Genomic DNA, 21,176 nt, shown 5'->3' on the forward strand with positions numbered 1-21,176 from the left:
CTCTTTATTTCAGCAGGTTATTGCATAGTGTCACTGGGTCCGCACGGGCCGGACACTTTGCTCTTTATTATAATTATTAATATAAGTGGGTGACTATTCCTCAGCCTTCCTTGGTGTTTTGGTTTTGACATACGCGCACGCACTGTCAAACTCGCGCAGCTAAGGGGGGTCGGCGACGGCGACGGGGGGAAACAGAACGTTGATGAACCAAACCAGCCGCGAGGATTTCCCCTTATAATAAGCGCTGCTGCCCTCCTGTTTAGGCCTATCATTAGAGCCGCTAGTTAAGTCCATTCAATGTGTGGGAAACACTGAATAGGTATCATGACTAATACCATTACTAACACTAGTACCATAAGTAAAAAAAAAAATTAAAAAAAAAGGCTCGGCCCAAAATCGGCATCGGCCCTTCGGGCAAATGCCCGAATTGCCCGATGGCCAGTCCAGCCCTGCTCCTCCTTGACCCGCCGCATTTCCACATCGACTGCGCTACGTGAGGGCTGTTGATTACGGTTCGAAATTTCCGACATTGTGGTTATCACATCGGAACGGGTTAAAATGTTATTTAAAAGTCCAATTGCCTCATTGACACGGTCCAGGTCGACCATTTTCATATGTTAACATCATAGACTGTATACATCCATGCAAATTGGTCATCTTAGAGGAGGCGGGACATTGTCCTTGAGATCCTGCTGGAGAGACACATCCGGTACCTACACCCGTGATGAGCCAATCAGAAACTGAAAATTCAAGTTGACTTCCGTTTCTATCAAACTCTCTCACACATACTACTATACTCACACATATCACATATTATTCTCTCATACATTCACTATTATGTTGTTCCATCCATAATAGTGTGTAAGAGAGTATGATAGTATGTGTGTGTGACTATAGTAGTGTTTGTGAGAGAGTATGATAGTAAGTGTGTGTAACTATAGTAGTGTTTGTGAGAGAGTATGATAGTAAGTGTGTGTGACTATAGTAGTGTTTGTGAGAGAGTATGATAGTAAGTGTGTGTGACTATAGTAGTGTTTGTGTGTGACTATAGTAGTGTTTGTGAGAGAGTATGATAGTAAGTGTGTGTGACTATAGTAGTGTTTGTGAGAGAGTATGACGGTAAGTGTGCGTGACTATAGTAGTGTTTGTGAGAGAGTATGATAGTAAGTGTGTGTAACTATAGTAGTATGTGTGTGTGACTATAGTAGTGTTTGTGAGAGAGTATGATAGTAAGTGTGTGTAACTATAGTAGTAAGTGTGCGTGACTATAGTAGTGTTTGTGAGAGAGTATGATAGTAAGTGTGTGTAACTATAGTAGTAAGTGTGCGTGACTATAGTAGTGTTTGTAAGAGAGTATGATGTAACATATGAGAGCAAATATGAATTATTTCCTAAACGGCCTCTCATAGTATTTTACCAGATTGTGCACATTCAAATTTGCTTAATAATGCGTTTGCAACCATTTTGGATTATGACTCTTAAATCACATCATGCTTGCACATTATGATATTATCAGCAGGTGAACCACAGGCTGATTTATTTTTCCTTCTCATATCGTTTCATCTGGAGGATATTTAAGTGCGTTAAAAATCTGAGAGAGAAAAGGTAACAAATGTGTATATTCTTGTTTATCTATTATCCTTTTGAAAATATTCTGAACCCCTTCACATTTAATTTGGGACACCAGGTTACGAAACCTCTGGCCAAAAACTAAGAAAAGAAAATATATATATAAATAGGTAGCCTGGGTGTTTCCCTGCTTTGCAGGGAAGTTAAAACATATTCAGGTGAAGATGATTTTTAAATTATTTTTAATTACCACCCACCACCTTCTTTCTGGAAAACTGTTCACTTCATAGTAACAGCACAGGAAATTTACTCGAGCAAAATATTAAATTCAATAAAGAAAATATTTAGTAACTGGGATGTTGCATCTTTCAATGAAATACATCATCAAAATGTCACCTTGGAGAAAAACTGTTTCCTTTTGTAAATAATACAAAATCATAATCAAAAACATAATAAACAAAGCATTTTTCAACTTTTGCATACTTGAAACAAATAGCCCCTACATTATGTTGACCATCGTTGAAATGCCATTTTCTTGATTATTTGTACCTGCAAAGAAAGTGGGAAATGGGAGCGAGAGGTGACCAAATTATGAGGACACAGTTACCCAGAAAACCTAATGTGAAATCAATAAAATGAATTAAAAGGACAAGAAGATGACTGCGGTTTTATTTAGAGAAATGTTTCATAAAGAAGAATGAACAAGGGGAATGAATGTACAGTATGTGCTCTCTCTGTGGTCGGCCACCACGCGACTACCAGCCACAGATGGACATTGCGGCTCGCCCTCCTCACGTTTTCTCACGTTAAATTGGTCTAGCTGAAGTGTACGCTTGGAGACAACGGGCGAGAGCTCTTTGGGGGATCCTGGACCAGACGATGAAGCCACCCGGGACTGGTCAGACCGAGTGGGGAGGGTGAGACAGAAAGAGAAGGAGACACACGGAGAGAGTGTGTGTACGTCTATTATCTGCGTCTCCTCAGCATTTTGTGAAGAAACCAGATGGGGTCCATTCACACCACTCTGAGTTTTGGAGGCTCCCTGCAACCACTTCTTGTTATCTTTTGTCACCAATCAAATGCCATTCCTCCCTCAGTTTTCCTTGTCCTCTTCCTCCCTCCTCTCTACCTCCATTTGGGGCCGCCACTGTGCACAGTTGACTGATATAGTTTTACCCCAGTAGAAAAACCTTTCCACAATGTCTAACTCATATTATAGAAGGTTTTTTAATATTATATGAGCACCTATTTATTGCTTTTATCTCCACCGGGAGATAATGAGATCTGTCGTGTGAGTGTGCATCTCTCTGTCTGTCTGCTAATCTTGTATAGCACTCCACCTAACTGCATTATATTCAACCCATTCCTACTCCTAATAATTAGCTTAGTCAGAGCTCCTTGGGACATAGGTGCATTGCTGGGTCTGCCAGGCCATGGCATCACTCCCCACCGCTCAGGAGAAGGACAAGCTATCCTAACTATCCAGCCAGCTTACAAGCGAGACATGTCTCCAGAGATGCATATGCTTTCTTCCCAGTGAGCACTTGATTTTGGTGACAACTTAAAGTCGAGCTGAAACATAATTTCCGGAGTGAAACGGGATTAGAAGGCGGGACATAACATTAGGAGGAATTTGATTCTATCATTCAAAAGATTAGCTTAAAGCTTGACAGGGAACGAGAGAAGCTCTGTGCTGCTAAGAGTGGTAGCTCGATTGATGGATGTCATGATATCATTGGTTAAAATGGGTTGTTACTAGCTGATGTAACCATGCGTCATATTGTTTTTCCAGGAAGAAATAAGTATTGTATTTTTATATAAAAATATGCAGAAATTGATTTTATGTAATTTGTGTAATTTGTTCAGCATATATTGTTAAATATATGATCTAAGATAAGATAATATAAGAAAACACTCAAATCAAATTCATCCCAACAATACACCACACCTGTCTGTCATACAGAAGATAGATACTCTGGAAATTGTTTCAGCTCGATTGTAAGTGAGACGTCGACTTTTGAGAACTTGAAAAAGAACAAAAACAAACCCAGAGTTGCTTTGACAGTTATAATGAACGCTGTCTTTTTTATATGAAAGGACCAGAGTCCCTTTATGTCCATTCCTTCACACTACTGTGCATGTATGGTGGATGTGTTTCTGAGCTGGACTGGTCCGGCATATCTTCTATTTCCTTCTATGTGGATGCTTCTGCTTAATGAATGAAACACCTTGACATGAGAGCTGAGGAAGAGAGAAATTCACATCAAGAACTCAATGACTGATTGTAAACCAACTTCAAAAGTGTTGATATAGTGTTTATGAGAGAGTGAGACTGTACGACTACTGCGCGTGTATATAGTCTAAATGTGGGTGTTTTGATTGGCTCTCCTGACTAATCAGAGCTCATTGTTTTACATGGCAGAGAAAACAGGCTGAGTGATTGCTGTGATTATGGTGAAACCAGAGGAGAAACAGAACTGAACGCCTGCAGTAAAGGAAAGAGGAGGATCATCACAAGCATTAAAAGTGTGATCCTCATCATCGCCATCATCATCTTCTCCTTCACCACATTCATCATCATCAAATCATTACAATTACCATCGTCATGGTTACCTACATTTTGTATCCACTATTGTTGTGCTATATCATCATCACATTGTCCAACCAGATCGTGATGGATATAATGTTGTTGTTGCTTTGTGCAAGACCTTAAAGTTAGAGTAGGTAATTTGGAAAAACCACAGACTATACGGCTTTTTATGCCACAACAATGGTGTGACTACCTCCTTTGCCGTCTCAGAGGCGTAACATTGTGTCACCCCTTTCCATCTTGGTTAGCATTTACACAGACGATGGAGTGGAAAAAAGTTGTGATACTCCCGCAACAAAAAAGGCAATGTAAAAGAGGCCTTTGACTTTGAATGCATCGCCGAACCGAAAAAGTCTCACCCCCCTTCGTCAGACCTCTGTTCAAAGCCGCTACCCCAGAACGCCAAACAAGTGCTTGAGATCAAGTGCACGCAATCAGGAAGTAAGTGTTGACAGGCAGGCCGTCCAATCATTTTACAGTCCTGCCAGGCCACATGGCATTTTTTTTTAAATTTTATATCAGAGCATTTAATGAACTCATTGCTATCGATATGTTACGAGGATTTCAAATAATATAACATAAATAGTTAAAGAGCTAGATGAGGAGAGAAAAGTAAAGAGAGAAGGTGATGGAGATGGGCGAGGAAGAGCAGGTACTGCCAGTGTAGGATGGGATAGGATTAGTCCTTGTGCTGATCAACAGAAACACAAATTCACCTCATCCTGTCTAACTATTTATTATTACATAATTTGTTTACGTGATTGTACTGTTTGATTCACATTTCTATCATTCAAATCCAAAATGATGCAAACTAAAAAAAAAGGTGTATATCATTTTAGTAAATTATTTTAATACATGTTGGCAGGAGAGACAAGTGAGGCGCCCCAGAGAAAGGGACTGGCAGTTAAAACAGAGGCTGAGAGATAACAGTCGTGTGAATTTCTTTTTTACTTTAATGGAACATTGTCAACATTCATTTTCAGGTGTTTTGTGATTATTTTATCTTGTATTTTCAGATTGAAGTGTGGATCATTCCTTCCAACCTTGGCTCGACAGATCATTCTATTGGTCACTGACATTGTTTTAAAACTATTATCCAATTTCTCTGCTCAAACATTTTAAAATGCACACATTTAGATTAAACACATTAAAACATTTGTGCCCACAGACGCCCCAAATGAGCTGACTTTTTGGACATTTGTATTTCTGAAACCTTGCATATGACCATGAAAAATGAAGAGGGAATTTTGTTGTCGCAAAGGTCTGAATGCAACCTTGGGGCTTGAGTATGCTTCAAATAAAGTGCTTTTCAGATTCTCTAACAGCATTTGAGACCCCCTTTTCAATTGTGAAAAATATTAGGCAGCTGAACATTTCTGTAACTTAAAAGTGAGAAAAGGGTCTGCACTTCCCTCTCAAAATGTATTCTTTCATTCTTGATGCAACTACTTAAGGCCACATTTCTATTTTTCAATTGTGTACAAGAAAATTCAGAGTTCTTCAAGGGAAGAGGTGGAATGCAGCTATGATGAGACGAGCATGGCAGGCTCTTTACCTGGCAATTCCAACCCAGTCTCACAGCAGTCAAAATGGTCACCAAATGTAATCTATTGGTTTTATGTACAGGGACATTACTAGTTAATTAATATCATTTTTCGTGGTGGAAGTTACAGAAGTTAAACACATCCAGGAGTCTATGTAGCATCCAGAGATAGTGATGTAGTATTAAATATTGAGAAACACTATCTATGGTGTGGACTGGGAAGGTGTGGGTGCCACAAAACATGTTCATAATGGTTTTCCTCAACTGAACAATGTGGTTCTGATGCGTAACCTAACTGTATAGGTATTTCAAGACCAACAATGACATTTATCCTAAACTTAACTAAGTGGCTTTGTTGCCAAAACATTCTTTTTATTGCTTAAATGTAACTGTCAACTTATCTTCATTATCACACCGTTTATAAAGAACTTTGCTTTGCGGCATAGCGCCGCAACATTGTCTCCTTTTACAAAGCATTCCGGCTTTGCGGAACAAGAGAGGCCGTTTTCCCACAGCAGCTCCGCCGGCCGTGTGACGTATTCAATGAACGTCGGAAATCTGATTAGCTCAACAGCATTGAAACAACTAGGAAAAGGGGAACTTTTGCTAGTCTTGCATATTTACAAGACACTTCAAACACAAGCAAAGTTGCTGTGCATCATACACATGTTACTCCTAATATGCTGCTATTGTATTTATTCTGGTGACATGTCAATACCCAATCCAGGTTTCTGCTTACTATCTTTTGTCTGGGATGGTGCATTTCTGGCACTACCCACATTGAAATTACACAGAAAAAAGTGTAATGATAGCATACCTTTAGAAGTGAAGAGAATAGTCACGGTACTCATGAGATGGAGAACACGCTCTGTATCAATTTTCTTGCTTACATCTCATATTATACGTCTTATAAGGTAGAAAGGACTGTATGTATGAAATGTCTCATGGACATTTAGTCTCAAGGACATTAAGTATACTGAACCCCCAGTTAAAATGAAACCAAAGGGAAAGGAGTGACTGTGGTTTAGAACAAGTATGTACTGTGTAAGCAATGCTGTCCATCCATGTCTGGGAAACCCAGTCCTCTGTATCACTAACAGATGTTACCCTCCTCTCCTCATTCGTACAGTATGCTGATGATGGGTAAACAAACATTTAGCTTTTCCGCTAATGGAAGCGGTAGCCTGGACCATTCAGACATGATTATCTCTGTGCCTCGATAGGGTTCAGTGTGCTTCAAACCAGGCGCTGAAAAGTGAAGCCAAGTTGAAGTGCTTTAAATTTGCCTTCTCTCTACTGGCCAATAGGAGGCTACTCCTCTGGTTGCAAAATTAAGTCTGATTACATGGAAGTCTATGAGAAAATTACCCTAATTTTAGAGTCAAATAATGCAGAGTATGCTTTATGGCGTGGCTACCTTTTGATTGACAGGTCGTTACCACGACCCCGCATGGCCTCGCTATGATTTGGGGAGAGTTACCCCAAACAGCTAAACAATGAGCTAAAATGTACTATGACACTCTGTAACGCAGGGTGAGCTTAAGATTCCGCTTTCAATAGCCTCTTTCACACATAGTTCTTGGCAAATTACTGGGATAACCTTTCAGGCACTGCTAGTAATTTTCAAAATTCACACATGCACCACATCCAAAAATATTTCCTTCTTGCATCTTTTCACACATGCCATGGCAATGAAGGAATAGATAGAGTAAGGGGCAGTCCAACCGCCATGAGACTCAACAACTGGCTTTATGGATGCGCTGACAGTCTGTTTCTTCATAGAATTGCTTAGTTTCTCACCATAAATCATTACATTTGGCCTGTTTGTGTGTAAATATAGCCTATTTATAACACTGGTAATAAAAGGCTAAATAACAACAACATAAGGCAACTGTTTCTAAATCAAAGAACACATGTATCAATGAAAGCACTCTCATAACAACACCGCATCCAAGCATATCGGATATTTGCTGAATTTATGACAGATGAATCTTGTATCCTTGTGTTCTCTCTCTCTCTCTCTTTCTCTCTCTCTCTCTGTCTTCTCTAGTTTACTGTCCCTTCGCTTCCCTGTTGTTTCCCCTCAGTCTGTGGATTGTTACAATGGGGAGAATGGATTTCATATCAAAAATTCTACTTACAATCAGGGGAAGCAAGCAGGCTGAAACCATGTTTCTTTAACGATCTCTCCTATGTTTCAGGAATATGGACAGCGCCACCTCAAATCACAGACACACAGATGCACCAACACAGTCTCAAATCACTTTGGGAATTAGTCAAGAAATTGTACATGAACATGAATTTTCCATTTTTTGTGTTGCAAAACTTTCAAACCAATGTATTTCAATTAGAAGTTTATTTTGTGCATCCACCACATTTTTTTTGTCAGTCAACAACAACAAAAGATAGGTTTAGGCAACAAAACCACTTTGCTTGGTTTAGGAAAAACGTCATAGCCTGGCCTAGTACAGTTAGGTTTCTGTAAAAAAAAACAAAAAACACTAGGTTTAGGGGAAAAAATGACAGCTGGGCTGGCACCAATTAGTGTCCTACGTGAAATTAAAAGTAAACGCTGACATTTTGTTCATCAGTCATTAGGAACATGAATTGTTAGTGTTGATAGTGTTATAGCAGCCACTTGCTAGGGTAAACTGATGGACTAGGTATTGTTAAAACGGGATTTTACAGGTTTTAAAGAGAGTAGCGAGTCACGAAAGACACCAATCATGTTTGGTATATCGTTGTTACAAAAAATTAAGCTTGGAATCCATAATCATTGTGATAGAGAGCAGCTTTTTTTTTGGCGGAAATCACTGGTTAAAAGAGGATTGCTGGCTTTCTTCAGCTTGCCTGATTCTCAATTTGGTATCATTTGCCCAGTACATAAGTTTTCCTCCATAGTTGCGCTGAAGGTTTTAACTTAAATGTGAAACCCAATGACTGCTCAGAGCTGTGAAACTAATGACCTGCTGGGGAAAGGTCTAAATTTTTGTTGTATGTATTTTATTTGTATGTTTTCCTCACTTCTAAACACTTGTACAATGTTGACCAGTTGGACAAATTTACTCATTCTTTGGGGGTCTTCTTCAGACAGCTTTAAAAAACAAAGCTGCCAAGAACAAATAGACAAAGGATCAGCACCACACACCTCCATATGTAGAGCTGAGAAAAACCACGATGAAGACATTTAAATACACGTAAGCTGATAGCATTAGTCAAAACAGACTAAAGGTCAGGGGACACTTACGGAGAGGGTAAGAACATGAAAGTGAAATACAGTCTGTAGTGTCACAAATACATGAAGTGTGTGTGTTTTACTGGATGAAGCGAGGGGGGTGGTGGTGGTGGGGTTGGTGCGTCCAAGCCTGGCATCCTGTTTCTCTAGTGAGGTGTTAACCGAGTGAGAACCATGGCGCCCCATAGGACGGCTGGCTCGCCTCCACCTCCTCCCACCCTCTTTTTCATCTGATGTGTCAAAAAAGAAAAAAGAAGAAGTGAGGAGCGGCTAGACGGGGTCACCAGGGAGTACAGACAGACACTGAGGATTTACACAGCATTACTGCAGGGAACAAGCACACTGCAAATTTGTATGCATGTGTACAGATATTCTGATTTTCTGGAAATATTCGCCACTCAGTTCTCTTGGGATTATGTTTGTACTCTTGCTTACACCATTCAAGTGAGGATACCTTGGTCCTTGCCTATTTCTGTGCTATTTATTCGAATTTCCTCTCAAAAGTACCATTAATATTTGAATGATCTAATTATCTAATTAAATGCTTGTATGGAGTGGAACTTTGACATCAGAAATAAAATTTGTGTCGTCGTGTGTAACCTGGCTTCATTTTCTTTGGGTAGGTCTTCGTGTATTTTCTCAACATTCAGACTTGAAATTCAATGCGTCTTTCTTCCAGGGATTAAGTCACAGAAATCCCATTTAAATCTATTTTTTAACTCCATTTTCAGATTAAATTCAGAGTTTTCTTTTCTGAATTTGGTCCCAATATTATAACAAACCTTGACTAGTGCTTAAAATTAAAGTGTAGCACCTGCTGGCTGTGTCACACTTGTCATTTGACAAGCATTAATTAATGCTCGCAGCACACAGCCAACACACTGCTTAGACTGAAAAAGTAGTCAATGAGGAGAATGATACAATTGTTGCTTTTGAAATAGGACTGTCGTGTATAGCTCAATGCGTCAAATCCTTTGATGACTGATTTGGGTAAAATGGCAAACTAAAGAAAAACAGAAGGCTCAGGTTTATTGACACACATGCTGGAATGTGTTACCCGTCTATATTTTATCTATTTAAAAATTCTAAATTCATCAAAAACTTTTGATCTTATTCTTGTATTTGGATTTAATAAATAAGCAATAAACACAATTTAGTGTCCTTAGAGTTCACATAAAATTATCAGTGCTCCCTTGTATGTTTGAGGATTTGTCTGAATTGAACGCATACTTAATTTGCCCTTCGCTATGCCAAGGCCCCTGCTGCTATTCCGTCAAGCTGTCGGAACTACCATGGAGCCCACACTATCACTAATTGAACTCTCCGCTTGAATATTATCTCTTTCTTTGAAAAACGAACAAGATATTTCAGACAGAATCAGGCAGACCGGTCTCACAATCAAGAAAGGTAAAGTTTCTTCTTCCAACCTCTATGGATAACACACTTCAGCAGGACGTTCTCCAAATCCACAAAACCAACCTGAAAATGAAGAATGTCTGGAACTTGTGTTTCTAGCTAGGAACTGTCCATGTCTGTAGCCTACAGTTAGTAGGCCATATAATCAGAGACAAAGTATGTATGTGCTCTCTGAATTTATACTTTGACTTTATTCTCAGTTTTAAAAGATGAAACTCCACAATTAAATCAGAAGTTAGCAAAATGGTTTCCTCAAAATGCACTCTTTTAGGTCAGTATTCCTTCCTTAAATTACATGTATTGTTCTTCATTGATATACAATTCATAGAAATCCCAGTTCAATCTCAGAATCTTGACTTCATGCCAGGAGTAGATCAGCAAGATGGCCCCTAGTGATGACCTACTAAGTGAATATCTCAGCCAGGAGGAGGAGGGAGGGGTGATAACCATCATGGAAGGACAAGAACCTGCATGGCATGTACCTCAGACAGATAGAAGAAGTACAGGCTGATATAGAGAATACCTTCCAGTGGCAAGAAAAGGCTGATCTGAAGGATAGCACGAAGGCACTAATATTCAAACACAAATCATTCTGTGGTCAATCTCGCAACCTGATTAAAGCAAGGTGAACATCGGCTTAACCCTAACCCCTAACCTTAACCCGAACACAACATAACAGTACATGCTTTCTGGATGGATTCAAGGAACAACCAAAATTCAGGATATCTCAGTCTCTGTTGCTTCAATTTTGCTCAACTTTTTGGAACCATCTCTCCAAAGTCACATAGTTTTAATGTAATCCTGAATGAGTGCAATGGCCAGATAGATAATAAGACTATTATATGTACTATTGTTGTAAGCATGTATGTCAAGTCAAAAACGTGTGCTGGTCCGCTGATGATGTCCTGTGTGTACTGTACTGCCTCCACTCTCTCACTCACTCCACTCTTCTGCTTGTCACTGGACACCGGCCTTCACCAAGGGCACCGTGGCAACGAGATCCACGCCACCCCACCCCGGCCCACGGACCGGAGCCCAGACGAGCGTTCAGGGGCAAAGCTGATCGATAAGGAGAGGCTGAGATATGCCATTACAGGTGAGGCCAGGCCCTGTGCCATCCTAGCCGCTCTTCACCACAGCTCCCTGCCCATTCAGCAATATCTGCACATATTGGGAAGCTAGTAAACCGAGACGGGTCATTTATTCTTTCAAGTGTTTTTGAGGTCCTGAGAGGATTTAGGGATCGTTAGGGCATCTATCGTTGGTCTACCACACCCTGCCGTGACATTGTCTGTGGCTTGGTCAAATGAAATTGCATATCAAACCATAATAATTCCAAATTTCTCAATCTCTACAGCTACAAACATACTGGCTCCTTTAAGAAAACAGTGCTTCAGTGTTAAGCAGTGTTTCCTGGTGGATAAAGAGAAAACAAAATATATAATCTCCAGGTCAAGAGTGTTCTAGTCACTGTCTGCCTGTACTCTCAGTGTCTGTTCTTGTCCACACAGACACCTTCCTCCCATCTCTATTACCAGGCCAAGGCTAAAAGCCAAGCATACCCTCCTCTTCTTTCGACTCTGCCTGTTTTCCTTGCAGAGGAGCAGCCAAACAAATAAAAGCTGCAGCACCTGTCAAACGTCCCCATGTTCTTTCAAGTTTTACTCAGAAAAATAATGATAATGACGGGTGACGTAGGAGCATGTAGTAATTGCTGTTAAGGCAAATAATACCTCTTAATGCCAACAGTAATGGCCAAAAAAAAGATCCCCCTTCTAGCAAAGAAGGGAGAAAGTAAGGAGAGTTGTTAAGAGCACTTGTGTGTAAAGAGCCCAGGCTGGGTGCTGCAAGCAGCTAATGACTGAAGTATCTCAGAGCTGGACAACTATCTGTTTTGTCTACAACTTATGTTAAATTTAGGTGAACAAGGTTAAGCATTTGAGGATTTTCTTTCTGATATTGGTGAAATGGTTTAACGAAAAGGGAGGTGTCTGTAGTGTGATAACTCAAAGGAACTTTTCTTCCACTTCTTGAAGATACCGCAGTAGAATTTTCATCAAGCATCACTATGAAAAGAAATTCCTAACTGGTTGAAATGTATCTGTAACAGTTGACTCTGATGAGGCTGTAAGGAGGACAGGCAGATTATGTGGATTGCGAAATGTTATTGTATAGTTATTTTTCATGCCTGATCGCTAAGGGATTCAAACAAGACCACATGCTCTCTAAAACACTAATTTGAAACTGCATAATTTGGTCTGTCACAACCTGTAATTTTGCTATAAATACATCAAACTGAATTTCACTGGCAGTCCTCTCCATAAGACATGTTCATATGATTGTGTTGTAGACTTGTTATCAAAACTGGGTGACCATAGAGAAATAAATTGTGGACTATGCCACCTTTTCAGGACACATAAGGAATAGCTCAAAAATGAATTTGGAATGGACCATAGCACAGAGAGTTTGACATCTGGAAATATATGCAAGATACAGTACTATTATTAGCATAAAGTAATGTGACGTTCAGGTCTGGTGATATCTGGTTGATTTTAAATTGTATGTACATTTACTTGACCTTTTAGGCTATGTAAGTGTCTTGCCAGTGTATCTACAGTCTTTGAAGCAAGACCCTAAAAATATTTTGCCAAGTATAAGATTTAAGATATGTATTCATTCGTATGGCAGATATAACTTTGACTTACAGGATATGATTTGCCTATACACTTTAAGCCTATGTATAATAAAGTTGCACTCATTTCAGCATTCACAAATTTACCACTCTTTAACTGTCAGGATTGTTAAGCAACAACGTCACACCCCCTGTATAGGAGATGCCAATGCACTGGTTGCAAAAATTCCCAGATGGCATTGGTCAAAATCCAAGTGTACAAACCAATAGGTGATGTCACAATGACTACATACACATCTTATATACAGTCTATGGTTTGTATGTGATTCACTCACCTGCTGCATTATGGGTAGAGCAACAGACTTGGTATAAAGACAGAGATAGTCCACACAGGCAGGGAATTGAGCGGAGGTGGACGGGTCAAACAAACACAGGAATTTCATCCAGGAGAATAAAATGTTGACATTTTGTCACGTCAGTTGTTAGTGTGGATAGTCATGAGCATACATGCTGTCACTGACATGTGCAAAAGTGATGCTAGAGGGGAATGCAGAGTGACATAGTTTGAAGCTTTGGAGCTCTGACCAAGCGGCATTATTTGACACACTGGAGTGAGAATGTGTTGGATATGTATGTCTACTTATGTTGTATGTCACTTTGAATGCCAGCAGTTTCTTTTCCAAATGTCGTCCGGTACTGGCTGACTTCTCTGGCCCAGCCTGCCTCCTCTTGTCCTTGGCTGCCTGGTAACAGAGGACATGTGGCAGACCAGGTCAGCTTTCAGGGGCTAGTGGCTGGAACTTGAACTTCTAACATTCTTTAGTCGCAGGAGAGCCCCTGAGGGAGGCTCATATCTAAGGGGGGCTCCTTTTACTCTTCCTTCCCCTTTCATTAAAGGGGGTATCTCTGTACTTCTCCTGAGGAGTGGGTCACCCCTCAGTGCTGAGGGGAGGTCTGGTCAATGTGATCTAGTACATTGTAAATGATGACATAGTCATATAGATAGAGACATGCCGAGTGCAAAATACTGCATGTCAATCAATACTGAAGAAATGGGCCAAGGTCAGAACTGCTGACATACTACAGTCTGTCTGTCCTTTTGATATTAACCCATCAATCATACCGCAAACAAAAGATCTGAATGCAGAAAATGCAGAGTAGTGTTCATATCGCACAATTCTAATGCAAATGTTCACTATTGATGCAGGAAATAGGAAAGTGAAGAATTTTTAAAAGATGTATTGCTTGTCTTTAGATGTCACTTGACATCCTTTGGAAATCTTGTCTTCACTGATCTCCAGTGGTTTAACTAGTTATTTTGCTGATGTGGTGTACTGGTGTACCAGGACCCTGTGATATCACTGCAAGGTGTGCTTACAGGTGTAATATAGCCTACTTTTGACCACAGCCAACCAGAGGGGGCAGCAAAACATTGCTATTGTTATCCAGCCTGTCAAGTTCCTCTTTAACAAACAGCATTTTCTTCAAGCCCAAGACCATTGAGTGACAAACATCACTAACTTGACAAGCATCCGCCGTGCTATGAGAATGGATGGCAGCATTTACAGTGGTGAATGTGCATCCAGCACATGAGTCAATGCAGGCAAGTGTCTGCCGAGGCGGTCTAGTGGTGAATGTGGGCATTGCAGAGGGGTATCGACCACACAACCTTCTTTGCTATCGACAGATACTATCTTGGCTACCTTGTGTTACGGCCTCTCTTCTCTGCTGTAACACTAGTGATTGATAGGTCGCTACTAGGGTTGCACATCTCTCTGTGATAAACGATTCGATATGCATCTAGATACACAGGTTACGATTTGATTCAAAAACAATATCCTTTTATTACAGACCGATTCGATTTGAGTCGATTCCATACAGTGTAAGAACGATACGATTTGATTTTACGGTTAATATTTGTTGTAGATATTTTATAAAATAAAGAAACCAATTCTATGAAAGTGACAGTACAATAGTTTCTTTTCAACTATGTAAAATACCACATATCCCCAAGCATTGTGGCTGTATGGCACTGGCAAAAAAACAAAACAACAAAATCACATGTCAATGTATTTATTTTTAGACATGGACCAAAAAAAAGTCTGGCTGAATCGTTGGAACATGTTCCGTGTTGTCCCTTGTTTATAACTCATACCAGCTAGGCAGCTATGGCGTTTCGCCGGCAGCTTCAGCTCTCGCGTTGTTTTAGAGACGCTGGTGTAATGCCGCCAACCGCTTCAAAGTCTCGCGATACCCGATCCATGACTCTATAACCGATTCATCTAGGAATTCATTGATAATTCGTATCGATTGAGGAGACTGCTACCGATGCAGCCGTATCTCTCACTTGTTGAACCGAATATCCAGTCGCATCGGTTTATCGTTCACAACCCTAGTCGCTACCATGGCATCACTACAATCTCTAATATGCTACCAGAGTACCAATGCAATTAGCTACTGAGATTACCTTAACACTTAGCTGTAAAGGTAACCTTGAATTATCAAAGCTAATTTTGTTAACAGCTTCACACCAGTAGATGAGATGGATGGTGTGACACCTAACATCTATATTGCTCCCTGGTGTCTGGTTGCAGGATGTCATAAAGCCTACCCCTCCATGTTAGCGGATGGGACATCAGCTAAATAAAACAATCTAAACTCTCATCTCGCTGATGTTCAAGTCCATTTTTTCTGGTACGTTTTTATTTTAATTTGTTTGGGTTTTTTTGCTATAAGAAAGGAATGTGATTTCATGATGCTCGGCTCACGATTGGTCCAGGTGTGGGTGGAAGCTCAATACCACTCGCTTGATTACTGGGTTACTATCTGCGCTGTCTCTGTCTTTAAATGACATCAAAAGTGTAAGATAGCAGCTCTCATATCCGGGATGGCTGATAATTTCCATATACAGTCTTCGTTAGTTGACTAAGGGGGAGGTCTGGGTGAACACACCAATGTTTACTTCCTGCTTAAAGATGGTAACAGTGACCACCGTGCACTAACCTTAACCACGTGGTTACTGTTGTAATCAGGACGACAAAGGTTTCGGAACCATTAAAGTTACAGTGAAGCTTCACTCAGTGGGCCTTAAGCTTTAGTCGCAGTTTACGCATTTACACATGAAACATAATATGTGGGCAGGGCTTTATTACAAAACAGACTTAAATCAAATCCTTTGGATGTAACTGAATCATGTGGCGTAATGAATACAATATGATATGGAGCTGCACACGCAGCTGTTGGACTGTTGGCCTACACCCAAACCTTCCTCACTTGCTTTGTTAGATAGGGAGGAGTAGGATGAGAGCTAAATGAATAAATTAGACCGCAACCACATTCTTTGGAAATGTGAACAGTTTTTTTTCTTGCTGAAAAACAAAAACACACCTCCTACTATTCAATACAATTCCATTTTTTTTTTAAATAGCCAAAAATCACAAATTTGCCTAGAGGGCCTTACAATCTGTACAGCATAAGACATCCCCTGTCTGGGTCCTCATGTGAAGAGGAAAATCTTCCTAAAAACCCTTTTAATGGAAAGAGAGAAGGAAGGAAGACACAGAGGATCCCTCTACCAGGATGGACAGAATAGATGCAATAGACGTCATGTGTATAGAGTAAATAACCAAATAATTACAGAAATTATACAAGTAATCAGAGCAGTAAAATGATTACTACTAATGATTATAGCAGCAGAAGATATAATATAATTATAATAATAGCAAGTGATAGTGAAGCAATTAAAAAAAATATGTTTCCTGATTTATTGCTGTTTTTAGCAAGAGTCACTTCTTGTATTCAATCACTAATTGTCGATGTAGTAGTTCCCTGGTGGTGGCACCGCGCTATTTAATTAATTAATTCATAATAAATTGTATTTTTTACATGTATAAGTGACAGGAATTTCAGCTAGTTCAACACCTATTTAAAATATATTGTATTTTGAAATAAAAATGACGAAATTAATTTTATTTCTTTCAGTCTATATTGTTAAATAGGTGCACTATGTGACTGAGGATGTGATCTTAAAGTATTTTAAAGACATTTTTTAATTTCAGCTTAACTATAAGACATTTTGGAAAGTGAACAATAAGGAACACTAAATAAAAGTAGAGAATCAACAAAGAATTATTCAATAAACAAAACCAGGTAGAAAGTTTCTTTGACAAACTGAAGCCAGGAATTGAATATAAGTCTCATAGACTAGACTTAGCTAGAGACAAGAAGACAGGCTACATTGTAAGATGTGCTCCAACATTGATATTCTGCAATTCTACAAAACCTTTTTTAACAAAAGGTCGGAGCTTGATGGATGGATGGATGTCATGTCATTGGTTTAAATTGGTCATTTTTGGTTTCCCAAGAAGACAAAAATATAGGATTTTTTACATACAATTACAAAGAATTGATTTCATAAAATTGTTGGCATATGTTATTACATAGGTGCATATTTTGACCTGGGATGATTCTTAAGGGGTTAAAATTTAATTTTGTTTTCATTTAAGCTCAACTTCAATTTATTAATTTAGTGATAATAAAAAAAAAAAGATATATTGGCAAAATGTTAAAAACCATAATCGGGTTGTTTAGCATTGCCCAATACCAATGTTAGAGCACACATCACCCTTCTGCTTGAAACACTTTTGAGACAATCAATATTTTAGTACAAAGTGTCAAGCCTTTAAAACTTTTGCATGTTAAACTATACAAGATAAAGATATATATATTTTTTTATATTTCTGAGCTCAGTTTTTTTGGAGAAACTTTCCAACTGGTTTGCTAAACAATTCATGAAAATTCATAATTATTATTTTTTTTTTTACCTCTATTGTTAAAAAAGGTGAACAATATTACGAGGAATGTGATCAAAAGAGGTTAAAAAAGTACTTTTTAAATTTCAGATTGACCTTAAATAAATAGTATTTTTACATGTTTTGTCATTGGACAATGGGTTTGGCTTTTGCACACAGATATGTTTTCTTTAACAGGTGTTTTAGCAATGGCATTTTCATAATAATAACAGAATTATTTGCAAACATAATTTTTGTCCCTCACATCACCTCTTTCTCTACATCAGTTGTGACCATCATTCTTGCTTAAACTCTTCCATAAAGTCACTTCCAGAGAGAGAGCATCTCTCTGAAGCCTCGAAGAGCTCTTTACTTCCATGCCACTATCAAAATTCTACATCTGTCCTCCTCTGCCTCATCATCATTTACATTTTCAAATCTGCATTTTTTCATATAGATCCCACCTTACTCTAATTTTAATATCACTGTTATTTCCCTTGACACCTTTTGTTTTATTATACATTATGAATTTTTCCTTCTCTCTCTCCTCTATGTTGGTATGGCTCCTGCACTCCCCCCCCCCCCCCTCCACTCTTCTCCCTCTCCCTTTCCTCTTCTAATCCCTGTGCCCACACTGCGCTTATGAGCTGAAATATTTTATCAGGAACCCTCAGTCAAACTTATCATTTTAATCTTATTTCAATAAAAAAAAATAATCTCTCTTCTTGGCTGTTTGACAGCAGTTAATGGTTTTTCGTTATCGTAAAGGAAACTTTGAGGACTGAGATAGACTGCCAAAAAAATGCAAAAAAGCCCTTGTATATTCCTCCCTAGATGATTCATAAAGCATGCACTGAGAACAGGTAACATATGAGACGGTGAGGACAAAAGCCTTGCGACTAGATTCATGCATGCGTGCAGATTTACATATTCCTGCAGCCTTTGAAGCTCATCAGTACGGCTGATTTGGAAGCCTGTATTGTGATGCATTGTTTGTCATCGGCATTCACACATATACTCACAGCTACCATGCTCACTTCTATTGCACATGTCAGTTAATGTCCTGTCTCAAAATGGCATGAACTTATTTTGAGAGCCACAACGGGCAAACACATCCACATGACACATGGATTTCACCTCCATCGCAGCAGCAGCTTTTTTTTCTTTGAGGTGGTCTTAAAGTATAGTTCCTCATTTGTATCCAGTCTGTCTTAAAAGCAAAGTCCATATGCAGATTGAAACAGATCTGGTTTGCTGTAGTCCATACCGACCTACAGCAATTCATTTTTTTGTGGTACTTTTGCCGTAAATTGGACCAGCAGTAGATTTTTTTGTAATCCTGGACCTTTATGGTAATTACGGTATTACTTAGAAGACTGAAAACGGTGCATTTTCATTCTCACTGGGACAAATTGCCGTATTTTTGCAATTTTAACTCACTCTGGCAAGTCCAAGCGTCTAAAACGTCACAAAATGCACCACTTCTCTTAAAAAATGCCATGAAATCAGGGATTTTAATCCACAACTATCATCAGAAAAGCCTGCCAACACTCTTGGAGTTTCTGCACTAATTGTAACCTATAGCTTACTATATTGTAGGCGCTATGTCAAAGTATTTTGTCTACATAATGCATAATATCTCTGAAATGCTACATGGAAGAGCCTCATGTTCAGCTAAGAAGCTAACTTTCAATGTGGTCTCCAGTGCGATCGTATCCCTTTTAGAAAGGTTTAAATCTAACCTTGAACTAAAGTGTCCATTTGGAAACTAAAATAAATGTGTAGTGGTCACCTCAGCAAGACGAGCCTGGGTTTTAGACCGGGTTCCTTCTGTGTTTGCAGTCCAAAGATAACCAGGATAGGGATGTGAATGTGAGTGTGAATGGTGTTTGTCTCTAAATGTCAGCGCTGTGATAGACTGGCGTCCTGTCCAGTTGTACCCTGCCTTCGCCCAATGTCAGCTGGGATCAGCTTCAGCCCCCCATGACCCTCAAGAGGATAATCCGTGATTGATAATGGATGGAGGAAAACTGTGGTCTATGTGACCGAAGTGGCAGTCCAAGGAATAAATCATCAGAAATTGCTTTAGTTTAGTACCTTCTGATTTAGGAAAGTCTTGGGATAAAAGGCATATCGTTTTTATTTAAGCAGACTTATTTGTAAATACTAAAATGGTTTGCTTGTCTTGGTGGTTCTATTGAAAGCTTCACTTTCAGTAATCTAAGAAAATCAAGTATCTTTCAAAGTTACTGTATTTTTTTTTTTGTACAAAGTTCCCTCTCCAGATATTAATCAATCCAAATTCCATTCAGAAAATGCACGTTTTAAAAGTGTTTTGATTGTCATCTTGCAGACCGACCTAACAAAGCATGACTTCAGACTATTTACAAATCACCATCATTATGTAGTTATTTCTGCATCCTTTTTATGTTTATCACAAGTAACTCACAGCTAAATCGCTTATGTTTGGTTTATCCAGTTGTGTTAAACCAGTCGACATTTGTCTACCTAGATGAAGTGAATACAGTTTGGTGACATACACTGAGCACCTCTGGATGATGTTATGAACTCAGGCAGGATTGCGTTTCCCGGTGTCTGGGATTTCTCAACAATGTACCAAGCCGCACTAGTGGTTATTTCAGCCATAATCGATGAAACCTAATTGGTGTCTACATGGAGGTAAACCCCACTCCTCTCCGGTGAATCTAGTGGGACTGACGCAAATAAATACAAATGATCCCACAGTCAAACTTGCGTGAGTAACACAAGGCAAAAATTCACTTCACGTTTGGTGAGAACACAGAATTAGAATTTACCACGATATGGAGCTACAGAGGACTTTGGCTAGACTGCTAGAAGTAGCAGACTGTTTGATGGATGTCATGATATTATTGGCTGAAATTGGTTATGTAAGCACACATCATATTTTGTTTTTTTCTATGTTTTGATATAAAAATAGGAATAAATCATTTTTGTGCAGGTTTTTTTTGTTGTTGTTGCATTTATCGGTAGGTGCACAATATGACCAGGTGATCTAAAAGGGTTAAAAAGGCTCTTTTATTTAGGCAGGATAATAGCATGAAATCTTCAAAAAAGCACATCACTTTTCTATTCAGCGGATTACTTTCTCAATGACTCCTCTGAATTGGCTAGTGGTAGAATCTCTACTGTGCAATTCAAATCAGAGACGGAGGGAAGAAAAACATTCATTGATATAAAAGTGTCATAGTTCATCACTTTACAGCTTTGTCACTTGTTCATACACCTCAGGGAAGCTGCAGCTTAGAGAGGCGGAGAGGAAGAAGAGGAGGAGGAAGAGGGGGACAGGGACAAGAAATGCCCTCAACCCAACGTCCTCCCTGTTTCTCCATCCCTGTCGCTGTCCACCTCCTGGCTGCCTA

Source organism: Eutrigla gurnardus, assembly GCF_963514095.1.
Source record: "Eutrigla gurnardus genome assembly, chromosome: 7".
NCBI lineage: Eukaryota > Metazoa > Chordata > Actinopteri > Perciformes > Triglidae > Eutrigla > Eutrigla gurnardus.